We start from the raw sequence: 13,037 nt of genomic DNA on the forward strand, positions 1-13,037 counted from the left end.
TCTATTTGCAGAACCCCAGTTTGATTCACTCTATGTGACTGACTCACTCTGCAGAGACATTAGTAAATTATCCCTACAGTGTCATCATTTAGAGTTATGTTAGCAAAATACAATTTCCATGAAACCAGAAGTTCAGTCGTGGCTAATCTCATAAATACTCATATACATTTATGAATAACAAAAGTATAATCTTGGTTTTTTACTGTATATCAGAGATTTAGCACTGCAGTGGCTAATTCTATGTGTCCATTTGACTAGGCCACAGAGTGCCCAAACATTTGGACAAACATTAGTTGAGCGTGTCTATGTGGTCATTTCCGGATGAAATTAACATTTAGATTGATAGGCTGAGTAAAGAAGATTACCTTCTGCAATGTGGGTGGACACCATCCAATCAGATGAAGGGCTGAACAGAACAAAAAATGTTGACCCCTCTACAGGTAGGGGGAAAATTTCCTCTAGCCTGAGTATCTTGAGCTAGAACACCAAAGGAGCTTCCTTCCTTCAGACTTAAACTGAAACATTAGCTCTTCCTGGGCGTTCAGACCAGAATTATACCATCAGCTTTACTGGTTCTCAGGCCTTTGAATTCAGATTGGAATGACACCATGGATGCTCCTCAGTCCCCACTTGCCAACTGCAGATTTGGGACTTGTCAGCCCCTGTAACTGCTTGAGCCAATTTCTTATTTTAAAAAAATCTCTTTCTATATATATGTATACACATATACATCCAATGGGTTCTTTTTTTCTGTGAACCCCTAATTCAAGCCCCATTGCTTTTAAAGTGGGTAAGGGACACAGCTGGACAGCTGAAATCAATAAAGAGAAATTGAAGAAGCAGATGGGATAATCTGACCTAATTTTACTTAAGAATAAAGCTAATGTTCAAAGAGCAACTCTCCACAAAGTTGTAAAGCTACTTAATGTTACTACATTTATGGAAAATCTTGATTGAAAACAATATTATAGTGAACACAGAGATGCATGTATGAGACCCAGTGGAACGTTTCAGTTTTGTAGACGGCTATTAAATATTGTTCCACTCAAAACTCCATAAGAAAGGGCCAGGCGCGGTGGCTCAAGCCTGTAATCCCAGCACTTTGGGAGGCCGAGGCGGGTGGATCACGAGGTCAAGAGATCGCAACCATCCTGGTCAAAATGGTGAAACCCCATCTCTACTAAAAATACAAAAAATTAGCTGGACATGGTGGCGCATGCCTGTAATCCCAGCTACTCGGGAGGCTGAGGCAGGAGAATTGCCTGAACCCAGGAGGCGGAGGTTGCGGTGAGCCGAGATCGAGCCATTGCACTCCAGCCTGGATAACAAGAGTGAAACTCCATCTCAAAAAAAAAAAAACACTTGTATTTCTGAGCTGGATAAACTTACTAGGTTAGATCAGGAAAGACTCTCCCATCCATCTTTCACATAAAGTGAAAAGAAGATAGGCTTTCCAAGAACATAGGGTTGGTAAACATCCAATTCACCAGCCTCTCAGTAGCACTGGCTCCTACCCAGTTCTAGATAGGAATTGTGCAAATAAGATAGGTCAGCAGGATTTACCCCTGCCCTGCAGGAAGAGACAGCCAGGCTGACCACTACTAGAGCAACCAAAGACAAACTAATAAACAACGTAAGTGTGAAAGATCAAATAGGAATTGCAATCTGGAGCATATCCTGTAGCATTTGGGATGCTTAGCAGAACAAATGGATGACATTTAATGTGTCTATATTAGAAAGTCTTAATTTAAAAAATATATATATTTAACTTTTAACTTAATGCTGCTTTTAAGCAGTGTACACAAAAAAGGTTTGGGGATTTTGTTGCTGTTATTTTGTTTGGAACACTATTTTGTTTATGTTGTGATTTGGTGAAAACAAATGGCAGTCTGACAAGTAACACCTATCTATTTCTGAATAGAGCTTTAATGAAAGACAAATCTTTCCCAGATTGGAAAATGATACATTTATAGCACGAAGAACTACATAAAACAATGAGTTTGAAAGAACCGATTTCTGGTTTGCCACTATTTGTATCATCATAGCCAATAATACTAAAAGAAGGTATCATTTATTGGTAGTTTATTAATGGGCAGCAGTTGGCTCATATATTAGGGATATATATTATTGCTTTTAGTTTTTATGACAATCCTGTGAGTTTAATATTATGATTTCCATTTTTTAAAATGAGGAAACTGAAGTTCAAATAGGCTAAGTGCATTTCCCAAGATTACTTAACCTTTTAAAACCTTAGATTCCTTATTCATAAAGGTTGGGGATTGGACTCACAACCTCAAAAAGTCTTTGCAGCACTAAGGCGTATGATTTTCTTTAAGAGGCTCTTAGAAAAGAGAGATTCTTTCACTATCATTGCAGTGTGTAAATTGTGCTATCTATCCCACGTGATGGTGTTAGCACAATTTACACAATGCAATGACCAGTAGATATAAGTTTAATTTTGCCTGGGTTCATATTTTTAAAAAGTCAACCCATAATTTTTACAGTATTTATATTTTATTTTAATTTACATGTAAAAATTATACATATTTATGAAATATAGAGGGATATTTTCATACATGTATATAACTTGTAATAATCAAATCAGGGTAATTACCTTATCTATAACCTAAAACATTGATTTTTTTTTGTATTAGGAACATTCAAACTCCTCTCTTCTAGCTTTTTGAAAATATACAATAAATTCTTAACTGTATTCACCCCGCAATGCTACGAAACACTAGAACTTACTCCTCCCATATAGCTATAATTTTGTATTTGTTAACCAATCCTGTTTCCCCATTCTCCTACCCTTCTTGGCCTCAAATAACCATAATTATGCTCTCTAGTTTTTAAAATTAATTTATAATTGACACATAAAAACTGTGCACGTTTATGAGACACAGTGTGATGTTTCATTGCATGCATTGTATAATGATCAAAATAATCACCACATTCATCACTTTAAACATTTATCATTTCTTTGTAGTAATAACATTCAAAAATCTTCTGTTCTAGCTGTTTTGAAATATACTACATTATTTATTATAGTCATCCTACTTGTGTAATAGAAAATCAAAATTTATTCTTCCAGTCTAACTGTACCTTTTTTCCTGTTGACCAGCCTCTCCTGTTCCCCTGACTACTGTCTACCCTCCCAGCCTCTGGTAATCACTATCCTACTCTCTGTTTCTATGAAATCATTTTGTTGAGATTCCATATATAAGGGAGATCATGCAGTATTTCTTTTCTATACCTGGCTTAATTCACTTTAGATAGTATCCTCCAGGTTGATCCATGCTGCTGTAAATGACATGATTTTAGTTTAAGGCCAAATATTCATATATATATATAAGATTTGGTTTATCCATTCATATGTAGATGGGCCTTTAGGTTAATACCATATATCAACTATCGTGAATTGTGCAGCAATAAACATGGAACTGCAGATAACTCTTTGAAATGCTGGCTTCATTTCCTTTAGATATATATCTAGAAATGGGATTGCTGGATCATATGGTGATTCTATTTTTTACTTTTTTGAGCAACATCCGTACTGTTTTCCTTAGTGTTATGCACTGTTTTCCAATTTACATTCCCATCAACAGTGCATAACAGTTCCCATTTCTCCACATCTTTACCAGCATTTATTACCTTTTTGATATTAGCCATTCTAACTGGTTGAGATGATATCTCATTGTGGTTTTGATTTGCATTTCCCTGGTGATTAGTGATGTTGAGCATTTTTTCATATATCTGCAGGTCATATGTATGTCTTCTTTGGAGAAATGTCTATTCAGATATTTTGCCCATTTTTTATTTTAGTTATTTGGCTTTTTTCTTTTGAGTTGTTTGCATTTCTTATGTATTCTAGATATTAAGCCCTTGTTGGATAAATAGTTTGCAAATATTTTCCCCATTATACATATTGTCTCTTCACTCTGTTTTCTTTGGTGTGCAGAAGTTTTTTAGATGAAAATAATCCCATATGTTTATTTCAGTTTTTGTTGCCTGTCTTTGAAGTATTACACATAAAATCAGTGCCTGGACCGGCATCCTGAACCATTTCCCTACATTTTCTTCTAGTAGTTTTGGGTCCTATATTTGAGTACTGAATCCATTTTGAATTAATTTTTGTGTATAGTGAGAGACAGGGGCCTAGTTTCATTTTTCCTCATACAGTTATCCAGTTTTCTTAGCACCAGCTATTGAAGAGGATGTCCTTTCTTCAATGTATGTTCTTGGTTGAAAATCAATTGGCTAAAAATATATGAATTCATTTCTGAGTTCTATAGTCTGTTACATGGTTCTATATATCTGTTTTTACACCAATACCATGCTGTTTTGGTTATATAGCTTTGTAATATATTTTGAAGTTTGATAATATGATGCTTCCAGATTTTTGTTTACTTGTTTGATTTTGCTCAGTAGTACTTTGGCTATGCAGAGTCTTCTGTGGTTCCATACAAGTTTCAGGCTTTTTTTGTATTTCTGTGAAGAATGTCATTGGTATTTTGATAGAGATTACAGTATAGACTGTTTTGGGTTGCAGGGTCATTTTAGCAATATTAATTTTTTCAGTCCATGAGCATGTCTATTTTTCTGTGTCCTCTTCTCTTTCTTTCATCAGTGTTTGCTAGTTTTCATTGTGGTGATCTTTCATTTCCTAGGTTAAATTTATTCCTAGTTATTTTTTACAGCTAATGCAAATGGATTGCTTTCTTGATTTCCTTCATTGTTAGTGTTATTAGTGTATAGAAATGCTACTAATTTTTGTATGATTATTTTATATCCTGCAACTTTATCAAGTTTATCAATTCTAAAAGATTTTTGATAGAGTAAGTTTTCTTTATAAAAGATCATGTCATCTGCAATCAGAGATAATTTCACATCCTCTTTCCAATCTCAATGCCCTTTATTTCTTTCTCTTGACTAATTGGTCTGGCCAGGACTTCCAACATTATATTGAATAAACATGGTGAAATCTGGCATCCTTGTTATAGATCTTAGTAGAAAGGCTTTCAATTTGTCCCCATTATGTGGCTATGGGTTTGTTCATGCCTTTATTATTTTGAGGCATGCTCCTTCTATACACAGTTTGTAAGGCTTTTTATTAAAAAGGGATATCAAATTTTATCAAATGCTTCTTCCATATTTTTTGAAATAATCATACGGTTTCTGCCATTATTTCTGTTGATGTGATGTGTCACAGTTATTGATTTGCATATGTTGAATCAACCTTGCCTTCCTAGGATAAATCCCACTTGATCGTGTTGTATTATCTTTTTGATGTATTGTTGAATTTAGTTTGCTAGTATTTTGCTGAGGATATTTGCATCCATGTTCATCAGGGATATTGGCCTATAGTTTTCTTTTTTAGTGTCCTTGTCTGATTTTGGTATCAGAATGATGCTGGCATCATAGAACAAGTTAGAAAGAGTTCCTTAAGTATATTGTAATAGTCTGTGAATAACTGGTATTAGTTGTCTCTTTAAAAGTTTGGTAGAATTTAGTAATAAAGTCATCAGGGCTTTTCTTTTTTGAGAAACATTTTATTGCTGATTCAATTTTGTTACCTATTATTGGTTTGTTAAAGTTTCCTATTTCTTCCTGGTTCAATCTCGTATGTTATGTATGTCCAAAAATTTATTCACTCCTTCCAGGTTTTCCAATTTTTTGGAAATTGCATAGTTGTTAATAATAGTCTCTAATGAACTTTTATATTTCTTTGATATCTGTTGTAATGTCTTCTTCATTCTGGTTTTAATTGGATATTCTTTTTCTTAGTCTATCTAAAAGTTTGTCCATTTTGTTTACCTTTTCTTAAAAAGCAGCTTTCATTTAATCTTTTGTAGTTTCTTGTCTCCATTTTGTTCAGTTCTGCTTTAATTTTTTTATTTCTTTCTATCTACTAACTTTGAATTAGGTTTGCTCTTGCTTTTCTACTTCCTTTTGTTCAGTTAGGTTGTTCACTTAAAATCTGTCTGCTTTAATGTAGGCATCTATGGTTATAAACATCCCTCTTAATACTGTTTTGGCTAAATGCCATAGATTTTGGTATGCTGTGTATATATTTTATTTGTTACAAGAAAGTTTTTATATTTCCTCCTTAATTTCTTTTTTGACCAAATGGTCATTCAGCAGCATGTTATTTAATGCCCATGTTGCCTGTGCCTTTGAAGTCTTATCTATAAAATATTTGCCTAGACAAAGATTTGTAGTATCCCAATTTCCTCATTATTTATATCGAGTTTGATCCCATTGTGATCTAAGAAGATAGTTAGTATTATTTTTATTTTTTTTAATTTTTTTGAGACGAAGTTTTGCTTGTGTTACCCAGGCTGGAGTGCAATGGTGTGATCTCGGCTCACTGCAACCTCCGCCTCCTGGGTTCAGGCAATTCTCCTGCCTCGGCCTCCTGAGTAGCTGGGGTTACGGCACGTGCCACCATGCCCAGATAATTTTTTGTATTTTTAGTGAGACGGAGTTTCACCATGTTGACCAGGATGGTCTCGATCTCTTGACCTCGTGATCCACCCACCTTGGCCTCCCAAAGTGCTGGGATTACAGGCTTGAGCCACCGCACCCGGCCTATTTTTATTTTTAAAAGTTGGTTGAGATTAGTTTTGTTGCCTAACATATGCTATACCTTAGAAAATGTTCCATTTGCTGATGAGAAGAATGTGTTTTCTACAACCATTTGATAAAATGTGTCTGTTAGCTCCATTTGATCTATAATGTAGTTTATGTTCAGTTTTTATTTAGGTTTTTTTTGTGTACATATTCTAGCCGATGCTAAAAGTGGTGCATTGAAGTCCTTAATTATTATGTTGGACTCTACTTCTCTCTTTGGCTCTAATAATATTTGCTTTATATATTTGGGTGCTTCAGTTTTGGATGCATCTATATTTACAATTATTATATTCTCTTGTTAAATTGATCCTTGATACAGTTTGTCTTTGTCCTCACAAAATATCATCTTGAATTGTAATCCACATTTCCCACAGGTCAAGGGCAAGACCAAGGGTGGAGGTAATTGGATCATGGGGCTGGTTTCCCCCATGCTGTTCTCATGACAATGAGTGAGTCTGATGAGATCGGATAGTTTTATAAGCATCTGGCATTTCCCCTGCTTGTGCTCATTCCATTCTGCCACCCTGTAAAGAAGGTGCCTGCATCTCTTTTGCCTTCTACCATGATTGTAAGTTTCCTGCAGCCTCCACAGTAATGCAGAACTGTGAGTCAAACCTCTTCCCTTTATAGTTTACCCAGTCTCAGGTATTTCTTCATAGCAGTGTGAGAACAGCTCAATACAATCCCTGTATCATTATATAATGACCTTTCTTGTATCTTTTTACGTTTTTAGATTCAAAGTCTATGTTGTCTGATCTAAGCATAGCTACTCCTGAACACTTTTGGTTTCCATTTTTGTGGAATATCTTTTTCTTAATCCCTTCATTTCTAGTCTGTATGTGCTTTTCACAGGTGAAGTGAGCTTTTTGTAGGCAGCATATAGCTAGGCCTTTTTTGATCATCCATTCAACCCGTCTATATCTTTAATTGGGGAATTTCAACCTTTACATTCAAGGTTGTTATTGAATGGTGATCTTACTCCTGTCATTTTGTTAATTGTTCTCTGGTTATTTTGCATATTCCTTGTTTCTTTCCCTTTTTTTATTTTTGAAGTTTGGTGACTGTAATAATGCTTGATTTATTTCTCTTTCTTATTTACAAATCTGCTCTACCAGTGAGTTTATATATCATGTGTTTTCTCAATAGTAGATATCTTTCAACTTCCAGATTTAGGACTCAATTAAGTATTTCTAGCAATTACTTCCCTCAGTTTTTGCTGGTCTGAAAAATACTTTATTTGTTCTTCATTTATGATGGATAACTTTGCTGGATATAGTGTCCTTTGCTGACAGTATTTTTTCTTTCAGTACTTTGAATATATCATTTCATTCTTTCCTGGCTTATAAGGTTTCTATGCCAAAAAATCTGCTGTGAGTCTAATTCAGACTTTCTTATATGTGACCTGATGCTTTTATTTTGATGTTTTTAGAGTTCTGTTTTTGGCTTTGACTTTTGACAGCATGACTATAATGTGTCTCAGAGAACCATTTTGGGTTAAATTTACTTGGGGATCTTTAAACTTCCTGTTTCTAGATGTCTATATCTCTCTCAAGACTTGAAGAATTTTCAGTTATAATTTCATTAGCTAGGTTTTCTATGTCTTTTCTCATCTCTTCACCATTTGGAACTTCCAAATTTTGAATATTTGTTTACTTAATGATGTGATGTATGTCATACAAGCTTTCTTCATTTTTAAATTCTTTTGGAGGAAGGGGATAGAGGAAAATCTGACTGATTTATTTCAAGAGACCTATCTTCAAGTACAAAAATTATTTATTCTATTTGATCTAGTCTATTGTTGAAGCTCTTGATGGTTTTTAAATTTTATTTACTGAAGTCTTCAGTCCCATGATTTCTCTTTCCTTCTTTTTTATCTGTCTCTTTGTTAGATTTCTCATTTAGGTAATGAATTATTTTCTGGATTTTGTTGAATTATCTGTGTTCTCCTGTAACTCACTAGCTTCCTTAGGATCATTGTTTTGAAGTCCTTTTGGCATTTTATATAATTCTTTCCTTTTAGACCAATTACTGGATTATAATTGTGCTCCTTTGGAGATGTCATGTTTTCTTACTTATTCATGTTTATGTCCCTATGTTGATATCTGCGCATCTGGTGTAACACTCACTTTTTCCAATGTTATGAAGTAGATTTAGAGGGAAACACTTTTCTTGTAGATGTACCTACAGTGTCCGTTGAGAAGGGTGCTTTGACTTTGGTTCTTGGTTGATGCAGTCATGTAGTTTCCATATGATTTTTTTAGCTGTAATAAACATCAGTGTCGTCTGCAAGTTCCACAGTGGAGTAGGCTACAGTTGTTTGTGGAGGCTGTGGTTTGGCTTTGCTGGGAACACAGACACTAGGTAAGCCAGTCCTTGAGCACCTGGGAGATATACATGGGTGTATGGTGGCCCTGCCACTGGAGGGAGTAGGTTTGTCAGCAGTAGGGATAGCAAACCCCATATGGGCCTTAGGCCCCTTGGCATCATTCCTAGGTGCCAGCAGTGGCAGTAGTGTATACTAGGTAGAACAGTTATTGAGCCCCTGTGGGGCACACATGGGTACATGTCAGCTCCACTACTGAAGGGACCAGGGTTACTGTTGGTGGTGGAAGACTTACGTGGGCAACTCTCAGGCTCCAGTGAATGCATACTTCAGCTCCCAGTGTCCTGGGGCAGCCTCCCTGATGTGCTGGAGTGTCTGTTTCCCAGGGTGCAGGGCACTGCATGGGTTCAAGTGCTGGGTCCAGCTGGACTCACAATGCTGTGGCTGTTTGAGTGGATGTGGGTGATCTTAGTGGGGCCCCAGGTGGAGATATAGGGACTAGTGGGCCCCGAGGCAGGATGCAGTCTGGTATCATCTCTATTCTCAATATGGCATAATGCTGCAATAGCCTGAATCCCAGTACTGTGGGTGACCCAACGTGAATTTCCTCTCTGGAACAATGCAGTCACACAGACTGTAGGTGGCTTTCTATACTAGGCATAGGGCCTGGGAGGGCTGATGGGCTCTCCTGTAGCTAAGACTGCAGGTATCTGTGGTGAGAATGTAGACTGCTGGGGATCTTCCACCTACCTTTCCCCACATTCGGGAGTCCCTCTTGACTGAGCTAATTTTGTCCAGCTGCTTTGCTTCCTGCTCTATGCAGTCATCTCAAGTTTCTGTGTCTCAGAGGATCTTTGTCACTTTCTTTTTGAATTCCAGTATTTTCCCTTGGACACTCTATTCCATGTGAAGTTATCTAATTGCTGTTTTGGTCCATTTTTGTGGAGGAAATGAACGCTGGGCACCTCTAGTTAGCCATCTTCACATTTCAGTTTTTATTAAACCAAAAAAATAAAATTAGTAATCATAGTTATAGGTTTTAACATGCAGCCACTTCACAGTAAATAAATCTTTGCCATAAAGCCAAGTTAAGGTCCAGGATATAATAATGACTTCACAACATTTATACTTATTCAGGGTTACAGTGGTGACTCCAGTGGGGGATTTACTGAGCAAAAACATAGTGGAGTATTAATGTCCATATCTAACATTTTAATGTTTTGATTTGTGTATTCCGCAAACAGAATGAATGGCTTTGTAAATATTTTTTCTCAGTAGGTTTAGGGGCCTTCATTAGGAAGGCTTTGGTCATAATTCATTTGTTGTCATTGTCATTCTCTACTCTATTTAGGTCCACTAGGACCCAACTAACTCCAGAAATTGGATTTTATTTGGAAACAGGGGGCACTGAACAACGACCTAAATGTAAAATATAATCCTGGAGGAATGGAGGAGAAGCAATAGAGAGCCACTGGAAAGCAAAATCAATGTCAACATCCTGTAAAAGGACTGATAAAAGTACAAATCTGGAGTTGTCTGAAAAACCAAAAGGTACAGTTACAAAGCCAAGAGGGAAAAGAAAATGTTTCCAGGAACCCAATGCCCATATGATGGAGAGGTAAAAAGCTGACAACTTCAGCAAGTGATGAGAAATGACAGATACATTAAAAAAAAAAAAAAAACTAGAACAAAAATGTGAGTGAAGCTGTAATTTCAGGTGTTGCCAAGTACAGTGGGACCACGACTTCCTAGCTATCAATGAAAAGGAAATCTGCACTTTAAATCTAAATTAGATTTAGAACCTCCTAAAGGAGAAAAAATGAAAATGTTAATTACTACTTTTGAATATATTCTTTATGACATATATTTTCTTTTATCTGTTTAACATATCTTATAGAACTTGAATCTAACATTTTATTCACCCATACAACTTTAAAAATCATTCTGATCCATCTCTGCCTAGCCTGAATAATTTTTAAAAACTCATTAAGCCACTCATTTTACAAATATATTAAACACCTATGGTTAGTTACTACCTTGCTTAGCATTGGGGGGGAAAAAAGGTGAAATTTTACATTTTTGCTCTTGAGAAACTCACAGTCTAATGGGGGCGACATGATTATACAGTTAATTTCAACATAATTTTTAAAGTGCCCTGGTAAGTGTGACATGGTGCTACAACCAAGTTCTGTCCTAAGAGCATAGAAACCTGCATTACTCAACGTAGAGACAATCTGCTACTTTGAAGCTGCCAGCAATTTTTTAAATCATTTTTGGAGAAGGTGGCCTCCCCTTTTGGAAGGCATAATATGCCAGGGGTGGGTGCAGGGGGGATTAGGAGAAGGGATAGAATTTCACAGGGGAAGGGGAAGATGGCTTATGTTATGGTCCTGAGCCATTTTGTAAAGCAATGGACAACTACCCACCTCTTCACTGAGACAATGAGTAGTGAAACTCCTTTGTCTCTGTCTAACAGCAGCTCACTTTCACAGTTCTCACATCATGTGCTGAGCGCTGTCCTAAATTCCTTACATGTATTACTTGCCATGACTCTATGGAGTAGAAACCCTCTATGCAGGTATGAGGCAGAGTATTAGCTCTGTGTTTTAAAACGAGAAAACCGAGGCAGAGACAGTTGAATTTCCCCAGGGCATGTAGCAAGGAAACAGTGGAGTCAGGATACTAACTTGTAAAGTTGCCAGAGCCTAGATACTTGACTGCTATTCCATACTGCCCCCACCACCACCACCTTCACTGTCAGCAGACTGGCTTTTCTGCAGAAAGTTATTACTATGATCAATCAAAGATGTCCACTAACTATTCAACACTGCCCTCAGCAGGAGTGGAGGGTCTTTCTCTTTTTTTTTTTTTGAGAAGGAGTTTCGCTCCTTACCCAGGCTGGAGTGCAATGGCGAGATCTCGGCTCACCACAACCGCCTCCTCCTGGGTTCAGGCAATTCTCCTGCCTCAGCCTCCTGAGTAGCTGGGATTACAGGCACGCGCCACCAGGCCCAACTAATTTTTTATATTTTTAGTAGAGACAGTGTTTCACCATGTTGACCAGGATGGTCTCGATCTCTTGACCTCGTGATCCACCCACCTCGGCCTCCCAAAGTGCTGGGGTTACAGGCGTGAGGAGTGGAGGGTCTTTAAACCTTCCCTTTGGATTTGGGCAAGTCCTATGACCACTTTGACCAACAGAGCATATTTTCCAGATCTTAAGAGATTGGCAACTTTCACTTCGTCTCTCCTGGAACATTTTTTAGATTTTTAAAAGCTGAAAAAGCAAATATGTACTCTAAAGAATGTATTTAAGAGTAGTGAGCCCTAAGATGATCACTAAGAAGTCTGACTACCATGTTTAAGAGACCACATAGAGAGGCCTCAAGGTTTTTATCAGAGTAAAAAGAGGAGAAAGGGGACCACTCAAATCCAGCCTTCCAGCAATGCCCTCGCAGGCAATGGGGATTCTTGGCCCCCCCAGACCAGCCCTGCCTCCAGCCAGATAAAACACCACGTGATCCCAATCAGTGCAACATGGAGAAGCTTAGCATCATGCGAAATTCTAACCTTCAAAATCATATGTTTAAAAGCATGGAAAAAGGAAAAATGTTATTTTAAACTACTGAAGTTTGGGGTAGTTTGTTACTCAGTAACAGATAACCAGAACAAATATGTTTATTTAGAACTGGGTATGAGATAGGGATAAGAAGAATAAGGAACTCCAAAGAAAGGTAGCACACTAGGACCTGGGATGATGCTGTTCCTACTGGTAGAAGGGGAATCAGGTAGGGGTTCAAGCGGGGGTGTAAGGATATCACCAGATTAGATTATTCTTAATCTAAGCTTTGTTTTCTGCATGTGAGTTTTCCTATTACACTTAATTCTTCAGTAAGGTTTTATTAAACCTTACAGCCTGGATCAGAGAGAAGAAAAGGGCACAAGAGGAGAGAGAAGGGATCAAATCATCACTCACCACATTCTGCATACCATAGAATAATGCCCTCATTCTTAAGGCAGACAGCCTGGGTTCAAATTCCATCTCCACCACCTCATGAGGTTACAAGAAGATGGCTCTCACCAG

The sequence above is a fragment of the Callithrix jacchus genome, chromosome 1 (assembly GCF_049354715.1).
Source record: "Callithrix jacchus isolate 240 chromosome 1, calJac240_pri, whole genome shotgun sequence".
Taxonomy (NCBI): domain Eukaryota; kingdom Metazoa; phylum Chordata; class Mammalia; order Primates; family Cebidae; genus Callithrix; species Callithrix jacchus.